Genomic DNA, 12,311 nt, shown 5'->3' on the forward strand with positions numbered 1-12,311 from the left:
TTAACGTCACGAAAGCAACTCAAGTGTCTAAACTTGTTTTCAGCTGCTTGTGTTTTTTTTTTTTAATTTATTAGTATCATTCCAAACATTACATCCATTTCTTATATAGGTGTTCTGTGTTATTAGACAACACTATCATCCTAATTTGGTTAAACAAATTTAAGATTTTATTAACATTTTGTTAACAACTTATTACATTTTATTAGTCGTAGCAGTTCAGATTTTTTACAGGTGAGTTGATTTTTTTGCTTATAAGAGAAAAAAAAAACACGTTTTCAATTTACTTAACCTAGCTTAACCTAAATATATAACGCATTAATGATGGCAATAGAAGATTGTAACGATTTTTGCCTGAACTGCTTATGTCTTTAGTAAAGACTTTTCACAGTGTTAACGTTTAAATTGTTACAATTAAAGAATTCCATTTCAGTTTTTAAAAAAAGGTATCTGATTGGCTGAACCATGTGACATTCACATTTGTTGGCATTATATCCTCTCAGGAGCAGCATTGTGTTCTAAGAGCATTTCCACAGTTATCAATTGTTATCAATCCAATTCCACTTTATTTCTAAAAAATTTCATAAACTCTTCTGAGTTTATACAATGTCTTGTATATCCGAATTTTCTAATATAATAATCTAGATTTTTTATGATATTAATCCTGGATTTTACCCAAAAAGTAGTCCAGCTATTTCTCAAGGGAATCGGTCGAGGTGATCCACGAGTTCGAGCACCAAATGTACTATTGTACTAAAAGCTCATAAGACCGGTAGTCCTCTGTGGCCATGAAACGTGGACTATGCTTGAGGAGGACCTGTAAGCTTTTGGGGTTCTCGAAGGCCGGTTGCTTAAGAAGAACTTCGGCGGCATACAAGGGAAAAATATGTAACGGCGAAAGATGAAACACGAATTTGCCCAGCATCCAGAAAGCGGCTAAAGCTGGAAGGATAAGATGGACAGTGCATGTTGTAAGAGTTCCCATGGATTTTTCGTACTCCCTATTTCGCTCTATCAGGTATCACTAAGCCGGCTCCAAAGGCACGTTCCCCACCAGTTGGGAGATTTGTGCCATCGCCATATTTGAGCCTATTTCATCATTTACCCGATGGGAGAGGAAGGGGAAGGGAAAGATGGGAGGAAATAGGAGTGGGGTCCTTTGAAGAGGGAAGATCGCATAAGCGAAATGAGAGCATGTAGCTCCATACCACAATGGGTTCGAACAGTGCCCTAAAAAGGGCACTGCAAAACGCATGAGCGCAAAGAGAGCCTATAGCTCATTACCACAGCGGGTTAAGAATAACAGAATGTCTTGAAGATTCAGGCTTCTGAAGTCAGTTTCACTTAATAAGTGTTTACCAAGTAATTGGAATCACATTTGCGCAAAAACAGGACAGTTACATATCAGGTGATACGAAGTTCCATAATCGGAGTCACAACTATCACACACAAATGAGTCAGCACGCTGAATATTTGCCATGTGATAGTTGAGTCGGTCAATGCCTGACAAAGAGACTGCAATTCTGCTTTGACAGATTTGTTAAATACTTTGCCACTCTTGGAGATGGCTCAGTAATGTACAATTTTGTTCGACGACACGACTTCAAACTATTCCAATAATGCTTGTGCTGAGTTGTCGCCCAAGAATTTATCTGAAGCTTCACCCAGCACTTCAAAATCGGAATAGCTGGCTCAGGGCCAATGAAGTCATGCGATGCTCCTTCGCGAGCTAGCTCATCAGCCAATTCATTTCCAGCGATTGAAGAATGGCAGGTACCAATACAAGGTTTACAGAGTTAACTGAATTCAGTTCCTCAATTTGAGTTTGACATGCAATAACAAGCTTCGACCTTGCGTTGGCCGAAGCCAGAGCTTTTATAGCAGCCTGACTATCTGAACAGAAGTATATGACTTTACCCATTACACGCTGTTAATGTGCTGATTGCACTCCACACATAAGGGCAAATATTTCCGCCTGATAAGCGATGCAGTTTCTACCAAGTGAGTAAAACTGGTTCCGCCTTAACTCACGAGAATATACACCAGCACCAGCTGTACCTTTAAGAAGGGAGCCATCAGTGTAACATACTATATTGATTGATATACTTCTTTCCAAATAGCCAGACGTCCACTCTTCCCGTGAAGGGAATTGTGTGGTAAATGTCCTGTAAGGAAAGTTACAAGCAATTGTGAGATCACTTGAAGCAAGGACAATTTTGTCCCAATTCACCAAAAGTGGAAACAACGAAGTGTGTGTAGATCTACGATTCACCAGATTTCACTCCGGTGCGGTCCTTAGCCTCAACTCCTATCCCTACCTCCTCGCGTTACTGGCCGGGGTACGAGTAATCTTAGGGAAGATCGGGTAACCAACTCCCGGTGGGAACTTTGGTCGTATACTGACAGGGAAGGGGGGTTTGCTTTTGCTCTTGCTTCTGCAAACCTGGAGCGTCTGTACTCCATGTTAGGAGCGGCTCACAACAGCGTCTGTTCCCCATGTCAGGGGCGGCTGATCATCGTCCGAGTGCCAGAGAAGGACTCTAAGCTAAACTGCGCACTATGGTCCTCTGAATATTTAGGGGTAATGGTCCTCCGGAAATCTAGAGGGTTGGTGTCAGGCCCTGCAAGCCAGCCGTAAAAACCTCAAGCAACGAATAATTACCGAGAGAATACGAACCGGGACAATCGACGAAGACCACAGCGACGTAAAGGGACTAGCGATTGGAAGCTCGGTACGTGGAACTGTAAATCTCTCAACTTCATCCGGAGCACACGCATACTCGCCGACGTGCTGAAGGACCGTGGATTCGTTGCAGGAAGTGTGTTGGAAGGGATCAATGGTGCGGTAAGGTAGAGGTAATCATACCATCTACCAGAGCTGCGGCAACACACACGAGCTGGGAACTGCTTTTATAGTGATGGGTGATATGCAGAGGAGCGTGATAGGGTGGTGGCCGATCAATGAGAGAATGTGCAAGTTGAGGCTCAAAGGCCGGTTCTTCAACTTCAGCATAATAAACGTGCACAGCCCTCACTCCGGAAGCACTGTTGATGATAAATACGCTTTTTACGTGCAACTCGAACGCGAGCACGATAGCTGCCCAAGCCACGACGTCAAAATCATCATAGGAGATCTAAACGCTCAGATTGGCCAGGAGGAGGAATTCAGACCGACTATTGGAAAGTTCAGCGAACACCGGCAGACGAATGAAAACGGCTTACGACTAATTGTTTTCGCCGTCTCCAAGAATATGGCCATTCGTAGCACCTACTTCCAGCACAGCATTCCGTACCGATACACCTGGAGATCACCGCAGCAGACAGAATCACAAATTGACCACGTTCTGATTGATAAACGGCACTTCTCCGATATTATCGACGCCAGGACCTATCGTGGCGCTAACATCGACGCCAGGACCTATCGTGGCGCTAACATCGACTCTGACCACTATCTGGTGATGGTTGAACTGCGTCCAAAACTCTCCGTCGTTAACATCGTACGGTACCGACGGCTGCCCCTGTATGACCTAGAGCGGCTTAAGCAACCGGTTGTCACAGCTGCATACGCGCAGCACCTCGAGGCTGCATTACCGGAAGAGGGTGTGATGGATGACACCCCTCTTGAGGACTGCTAGAGAACAGTGAAACCAGCCATCAATAATGCAGCTGAGAGCAACGTCGGGTACGTGGGACGGAGTCGATGGAACGATTGGTTCGTCGAGGAATGTAGGCAGATTCTCAAGAAACACGTACGTTTTATCAGAAGCTCGACGAATCTTGAAACGGCTTTGTGTCGCGAGTCGAGATGTGCAGGGATAAAGATGGGAGCATCTTGACGGACGAGCGTAAGGTTATCGAAAGGTGGAAACAGCACTTCGACGAACACCTGAATGGCGCTGAGAGTACAGGCAATGAAAGTCGGGACAATGGAGGAAACACCTTCGTCAGTACTGCGGCCGATGTGAATAAACCAGCACCAAATTTGAGGGAAGTTAAGGATGCCATTCACCAGCTCAAGAACATCAAAGCTGCTGGTAAGGATGGTATCATAGCTGAACTCATAATGATGGGCCCGGAGAGGCTGGCCATTTGTCTGCACCGGCCGACAGGCACAATTTGGGAAACAGAGCAGCTAATGGAGGAGTGGAAGGAAGGGGTAATGTGCCCCATCTACAAGAAGGGCGATAAGTTAGATTGTGAGAACTTTCGAGCAATCATCATTCTAAATGCGGCCTACAAAGTATTGTCCCAGATCGTCTTTTGTCGTCTGTCACCTGTAGTAAACGAGTTCGTGGGAAGTTATCAAGCCGGTTTCGTTGACGGCCGATCGACAAAGGACCTGATCTTTCTGTACGGCAAATCCTCCAAAAATATCGTGAATACACGGTCCCAACGCATCACCTTTCCATCGATTTCAAGGCAGCATATGATAGTATCGACCGCGTTGAGCTATGGAAAATCATGGACGAGAACAGCTTTCCCGGGAAGCTCACGAGACTGATAAGAGCAACGATGGAAGGTGTGCAAAATTGTGTGAAGGTTTCAGGCGTTGTTGTTCAATATTGCGCTAGGAGGTGTTATGCGGCGAGCCGGGCTTGACAGCCGGGGTACGATTTTCACAAGATCCAGTCAATTTGTTTGCTTCGCGGATGATATGGACATTGTCGGCCGAACATTTGTAAAGGTAGCAGACCTGTACACCCGGCTGAAACGCCAGGTAGCGCCAGTTGAACTGGTGGTGAATACGACCAAGAAAAAGTACATGCTAGCTGGGAATTATGCTTTATAAGATTTGAGGGATTGTTTTACCGTCTAAGTACATAAATTCTTTCATCTGTGTGGGTACCACCCACTAGCTTGACACCATATTTTCTCAACAGTACTGGAAGCGAATGACTTTTTCTTACACGAAGAAATTTTAAATTTGTAGTGCGTGGCTTGGAGGGATTGCTGTAGATACATCTGAATAAGTCTGAAACACTACCGCCCTGAATTTATTTGGGTAAAATCATACTTGTTGTCAGATTTACGATCTTGTTGACAAACAAGATTTTCGTGCCCTTAGTTTCGTTTTTAGAAAAAAATCTTCTAATTGCCAACCTTGGCAATCGTCGCTCATTTATAGTTCACCATTCCACCTAGACCGTGGCAGTCCGATCCTTGATATAATCTATCCACGGTCGCATCAATGGCACTGCCACAACCGCACGCCATCGTGAGCCAAATTTTTCCCAGTAAAGAAAACCAAAACACGTTCCTTGGGACGCTGCTGCTCCATCTCATAAACAGATGACATGGCCTAAATATAGCCAGTGAAAAATTGCACTTTTCGGCTGTCTCCTCCAAACATAGCGCTCTCGAAGTGGATAGGATACGTGATCGAGACTTCCCACACCCATCTCTCTCGGTGACAGTCATTCAAGTTGATGCAAAAATGTGTATTTTTGAATTGTCGGCTGGAAATTGTTTCCGCGACGGATGACGTCATAGGCTGACCTTCCGAGACCGAAATTTGTACGAATGCGATGGTCATAAATCTTATTGTTCAGTCCGTTTCGTTTCGATTCTGCGTTTAAAATGTGCCTATTAGTGCTAGAAGTTAGCTTTAGACAGAAAGGTAAGGCACCCTTTGTTTGCATGCGGCCGTTAAGTTGCGGTCGGTTGATTTCGCTACTGTTAGGTTGCCTATCGTTTGACTTGGGGAAGAAGTTGCACTATAAGAAATTGGATATTCCCTCGTGCTCTGTGTGTATGTGGCTCATAAGTGGATGCAGCAAAATGCAAAGACGTGACTCCGTTTTCCGCCGAAGGAAACTGCTATCACAAACAAACTGACGTAACACTGGCAAAATTTTCATCATCGAGCTTAAAATGATTATTTCGAATTTCTAACTTCACAACCAATCAACTTCATCAGATTTATTTGTATTCGTTCGCTGCAGGCCACCAGATGTTGATGGTGCGGATAGGGCGATGGATTTCTTATAGAAATTCGTTCTAAGAGTTATGTCTGTTTGTCTGTGATGGTAGGGTTCAGAGGCTCCACCCCAAGAGCAGCCGGCAGTCAGTCAGTGCATTGTTTGTTGCAACCGTCAAGTTCAGGTACACTGCACAAAACTATATCATACACGGTGGTTTGCGAATACCCTTTAATGGGTAAAAAACTACTCGTTTTGAAATAGAACGGATATCTGTCACAAAATGGGTGAATTCAGATATGTTAAACGGGTAAATAAATACCCATTTTAGACAAGCAACGGCACTTAAAAAATGAGTGTTTTTAAACCCATTTATGGGTGAAAAAATTGTTGGGATTCATTTCATAGTCGTTGGCCGCAGCTGCATGCAATTTCGGATTTTTAAATAATTATTAATATATCCATTGGTATAACCTTTGTGTACACCATGTATTCACGTTGAAGGATTTAGAGAAGCGGTAAGTTTTGAACGCACATGCTTGCACATGCAATTTCGGATTTTTAAATAATTATTAATATATCCATTGGTATAACCTTTGTGTACACCATGTATTCACGTTGAAGGATTTAGAGAAGCGGTAAGTTTTGAACGCACATGCTATTATTCAGATAAACTGATTGCCTGATTGCTTACAAAAAATCCAAACTTCCAGGTAGTCTCGTTGTTTCTGCCGCAGACATCTTCTATGACCAGTGACCAGAAAAAAGGAGAGATTGCTGCTGGAATATAAACGTATCATTATTTTAACTATGTTTAAAAAACAATGAATTCCTTGAATAAAAACATTTTGACATTTTTAGTTTGTTAATTTCATTATAATGTTCAGATTCATATTGAGGTTATAATTATACATATTTATCATTCACAAAATGGGTAAATTTTTACCCTTTTTATGACGCGAGCGCGATTTACAAAATGGGTAAAAATTTACCCATCTTTTGACATAGACTGCGTTTACCCGTTAATGAGTAAACAGGGTTTACTCATTAAATGGGGAGAGGCACTTTTAGCGGAAATGGGTATTTTTTTACCCATTAAAGGGTATTCTCAAACCACCGTGTATGGCACACACATATTTGCCGTATGCATTGAATGTGTGGAGAATTATGTGCTGGCGGTGGGAGGGAACTGATGATAAGTTTTCGTTTCGTCTGCGGTTCCGATGAGTGATTTTCCTCGCTCCGCGTCGTCGGTTTAGTTTGTGTGCTAGGCTCAGTTTAGCGACGCACGGTGCCAAAAACACGGACTCTCTGTCTCGGAGCTAGTGGGATGATGCGAGTTACCTACCTATTGTCGATCTAAAACGAGCGATGAGCAGTATACTTGCTAGACATATGAGCGTCAGCTAAGTGTAACGAACAGAAAGAACTACACAAGATCGCGGCTTTTGTGTCTTGCCAATAAAGAATTAAATAACCTTTGTTTAAATAGTTCATTTTTATTCGACTATTTACCAGTTCATTTTTAATGTAGGTAATGTACGTGCTTTTTTATATTGCGCTGATTTTGGAGACAATTTGCTTTACACTTAAATCTCCATTTACGTAAATTCGCTACACCATAAAAAGATCCTGTATCGTCTTCTTCTTCTTCTTTACATTACGTCCTCACTGAGATAGAGTCTGCTTCTCAGCTTAGGGTGCAATGAGCACTTCCACATTTATTACCTGAGAGCTTTTTTTGCTAAAGTTGCCATTTTCGCATTCGTATATCGTGTGCCCAGGGAAGTCAAGAAAACTTCCATAGCGAAAAGACCTTGGATCGACCGGGAATTGAACCCAGTCCTGAAGATGTCTAGCTTTGCTTTGTAGCCGCGGACTCTAACTACTCGGCTAAGGAAGGCCTATCCTATATGGTGTATATGACTTAAAATGTTTTTTTTTATCTCCTACAATTAACTGCACCTGTGGATATGAAGCCTTCTTTTCAAACAAAAGTTTTTCTAAAAACCTCAAATGATCATCACACACAAAACTTGGTAGACATTAATCAAGTAAAGAACTGGATTGTACACTAGTAGATCTGAAGGCTTATACTCTAAACAAACAGTTTTTGGATGACTTTAACTTTTCTTCTACCAAGAGGGTGAAAACTTACGCCAACTACCAAGGGTTCAACAAAAGTTGGAAGTTCGAAGCGATTTTCGGACACTATTTAAGATTAATGTTCATTTTTGGATTTTTAAAATAGATACGTGTACCCAACATTATTTAGCAAAATGCACTTCCTAGTTTCTTGAAATACGCATTTGTTTCAAAAATTCAACGATAAAACAATATTTAAAACGATGGCATGTAGTTTTTTTTTATATTAATTTGCTTGTTTGTGTGTAGTGAACATGTTTGAGCAGATATTGGTTAAACTCTTTTTTTTTACTTTAAATTTTACGATAAATCCTATATTTTTGAACCCGTTTGCCTGTAACTCAAAACTCAAAGCGATGAAATACAGTTTTTTCGACATGAAATTGATAGTGAAAGTCAAGTGAACATGTTTAAGTAAAAAAATAAATTTCCGATAACACTCAAAACTGTTTTTACTCAGAAAACTACACAGGAAACGTAATTGCTGAGCTCTTTCTGTCTGTAATCAAAACTGAAGGCTATGATGTGTAGGTTTTTTAGAGTTTACAAATTTCCCGGGATTTCTTTTCCCGGGAAACGGGAAATAAAATTACCATTTCCCGGGAAATCCCGGGATCCCGGGAAATTCTGAAAAACGTGAAAATAAAGCAAATTTGGTGGAATTTTTTTTTTCAAATTACTCGTTTTTCGTGTAGGGTCGGTGTTCCCTTAGTAGACAGTCCCCTATAGTCGCACTAGTGGCTTTATACGGCCGTTTTGCTAAAAATCGTCAAAAATATTTTTTTAACATGAAGCTCACGAACTATTTATCTAAGTACCATTACAACTCGATTTTATTAAAAAAATATCGAAGTTTAGTTTTGCTTATAATTTTCTCCGTTGCATCTATAGCAAACTTATTGTTCCTACAGTAGCACTACGAAGAGAAACTATTTTTTCATAAAACAAAATAATTAAATAAATAAGATCTTTTTATATCAATCGAAAGCTTTTGATAAATACTCTAAAAGAAAAATATTAAATTTTGGTAAAATACGGTTCTGATTTGTATTTTGCTTGTATTATAGTCACATGTGTGTAAGTTACATCCGAGATGGAGTTTCGGATTTTTTAAAAAAGACCAAACTTACTCGGACGGAGTTCTGATAGAGACTAACTTTATTTCTACAGAAAATTAATATCGATCACACGATCGGTTCTACCTAGCAACTACCCTTTGGACCTACGTACTAATTCTGCTGGCCTAAGCACTCAACGTTCGCGACTCGGTGCCCTGACCGGTGCCGCTGACCGGGTCGCGTTTCCTTTGTGGTGGAGCACCGTGGTTTGGTGCTAACTGCTCCCCCTCTGAATGTCGAACCTCCTGGTTCGACGGTTATACCCTTAGCGAGGGTGGCTGATAAACTGGATTGGCGGAATGCTCATGGGTGGACTCCTCTGGCTTAACTGGGTTGATTTGGCCGGCTGATCGGGATCTAGGCCTTAAAAGAGTGTAGGTAAATGGCAAAAAACAAAATCATAGCGGTTGTAAATGAGAATCCTCCGATTATTGTCCAACGGTGGGTGACTGTTACGAGCTTCAAATTCTCCAGATGTTCCAAGTTTCTGTGGTGTAATCTCCTCAATAAATGGATATCTGTTCGTTGTATGATGTGTTGCTTGGTTACATTCAAGCCAGTCGATAGTGAGAAAATGGGGTGTTCGACTGTTTCTATGACTTGGTTTGTGAATGACGTGTTATGTATCGAAACGGTGCAATTTTGATATGTGATTAGGAACGAACCTACTACAGTCGACTCTCCACATTTCGATGTTCTACATCTCGATATCTCTCCCTATGTCGATGATTTCATAAGTCCCTTCAGTCTGCATACATTTTCACTCTCTATATCTCGATATCCTCCTTATCTCGATATCTCCATATCTCGATGTGTTTCTGTTGATTTTTTGTTCTCAATTTTCTCCCCGTATGTCGATATGACCAATATCGAAGGTTACTAGACCAAAGTTTTGGGATTCCAAACAAATTAGGAGCGCAAAATGACGTCTGTTTGTGTAGTACTTTCTTGGCCACGGAGTGTTTTTCAATCTAGTATTCATCAAAAATGTGTTCTTTGTCTCGATGTCTCCCTATCTCGATGGTCCCTTCGATATCGAGATGTGGAGAGGCGACTGTAGTTGTCTGTCGGAAATTCCACGGGTATTGACAAGAGTGTCGTTCACTTCGTTCAAAAGTAGAATCGTACTGACTGGAAGTGCTCAATGGTTTCGTAAGTGCACCTGCTGTCTTGGCCGATGATTATGTTCGATAAGCAGCTGTCTAATGTAATGTCTTTCAAACTGCTGAGGCTGCAGAGGCTCCAGTTGCCTAGTCTAGGACAAACATCAGTTTTCAGATAAAGTTTACCGCTGCCATGAATATATTCGGAACCATCCAGTTTTATGCGTAGTGAATCCGTTATTATTGGTACAATTTTGAGGTGTTGATATGATGGGTTGCTAAGGTTTGGAATGCTGATGATGTAAAGTATGGTTTCGCCATCCGTCCCTACGGCGACGCTTGCGAAACCGAGTGCTTGGTCTAAGAGGTCAACGGGTATGTCCTGGTCATTGAGAATTTGGTTAATAAGCTCTATCTCTTTAGGTCTAAGCATTCTGTTGTTAACTACTCCTAGCTTCGAAAGTGTGATAGAATTCTGAATCTTAATTATTTCTTCATTCAAGATGTCTAAATTGAGAATAATTTTCAAAAGATTATTGCTAGATTGAATAAATGTAAATGTCCTATCCTTTTCTCTAATCAAATCATTAATAGTGTTTGTCATATTGTTTAGCCCATCGTATAGGTCATCATTAATAGATATTTGTCTATTATTGTTTGTAGTCAATTTGTAAAGTCCGGAGCACGGCATAAAAATTAACAAGGCAGTCTCTTTACTGATGTAAATATCAAGTTTCATTGTAAACATGTGACGTCACTCCTATCGTACCATATACCTTCCGGACCACTAGATCATTTTTTTCGAAAATGTGTTCGAGGTGGATAGGAATGACGTCGTCAAGTAGCTGTCAGTTTTCGGAATATATCACCTTCTTAATTTTAGTACACCGTGGTCCGGAGTTAATGAGGTTTAAGTCTTCAGCGTCTGGTGAGCCCGACATCCACTTCCAAGCTCTACCTAGTGAGTCCCATCGTTTTTGTCGTTGATGTTTTGGTTTAATTTGGTGAAGGTTTACTTCAAGTTCGTCTATTTTCCATCTCAGTAAGTCGTTTATTTCGGGGTCTTCGTGGTTGCGTGTGAGTAGTTTCGTCTTAATGTCATGTATTGCCCACTCCAACATTGTTGTGTTTATTCTACTGATAATTTTCGACTGTCCTACTATGATTTTAGCATGAGATGAATGTACAATCGCTACGTGTTCCTGGTTTAAACTCTGTATACGCAGGCTCCCTAGAGCTGCCGGTATTCTGGAAACAAATTAACGGTCAAACAATTAGTTGAGTAAATTTTTAACATTCGATTTATGCAATTTTGAATTATCTTCATTTCTAAAGGTTACTTCATTACTATTTTGTACATAGTTCTTTTTAAATATTGCTTTATGTTTGGGCTTGATAATTTTGTCTTTAACATATACGGCTTGTCCGGTTCGAAATTCAGGGGCTGGTTTTCTGTCTTTGTTCGCTACTTTAAGTTGTTTGTACTGGGCTTCCTTAAGTCTGAGAATAATCTCGTCATATGTCTTGTTGCGTATTTGTTCAAGTGTGTCTGGGTCTACACGTCGATCGGGGTCTCGTTGTTTTCCAAAAAGGATTTCTTTAGGAGTGCGGAGTGTGGATGAAAATCTCTCAAAATTACCATTTACTTCAGATTTGCTGTTTGGTGTAAGGTACACCGTAATGTTCAGATCGAGCAGTTTTCCTCTAATGTCGGGTGATTGGAAAGCTCGTTCGTTATCCATTACGAGAGAGTTGGGAATTATAAAGGATGTCACTGTGTCCCATATCGCTGGACCTATATGGGTACCGTGGCGGGATTTAATAGGAATCATGCGTCCATACTTACTAAATTTATCGATGCTAGATAAAAAGTAGTTGGACTCGATTTGAAAGATATCAAGGTGTAGAATTTCGAAGGGGTAATTTGGAATCGGAGTTTCCTGGATTGGAATTATTAATGGTCGTCGATCGTATTTCGAGGTGTTACAAGTATCACATACACGAATATATCGCTTCAAATGTTGCGTGAG

The sequence above is a fragment of the Aedes aegypti genome, chromosome 3 (genome assembly GCF_002204515.2).
Source record: "Aedes aegypti strain LVP_AGWG chromosome 3, AaegL5.0 Primary Assembly, whole genome shotgun sequence".
Taxonomy (NCBI): Eukaryota; Metazoa; Arthropoda; class Insecta; order Diptera; family Culicidae; genus Aedes; species Aedes aegypti.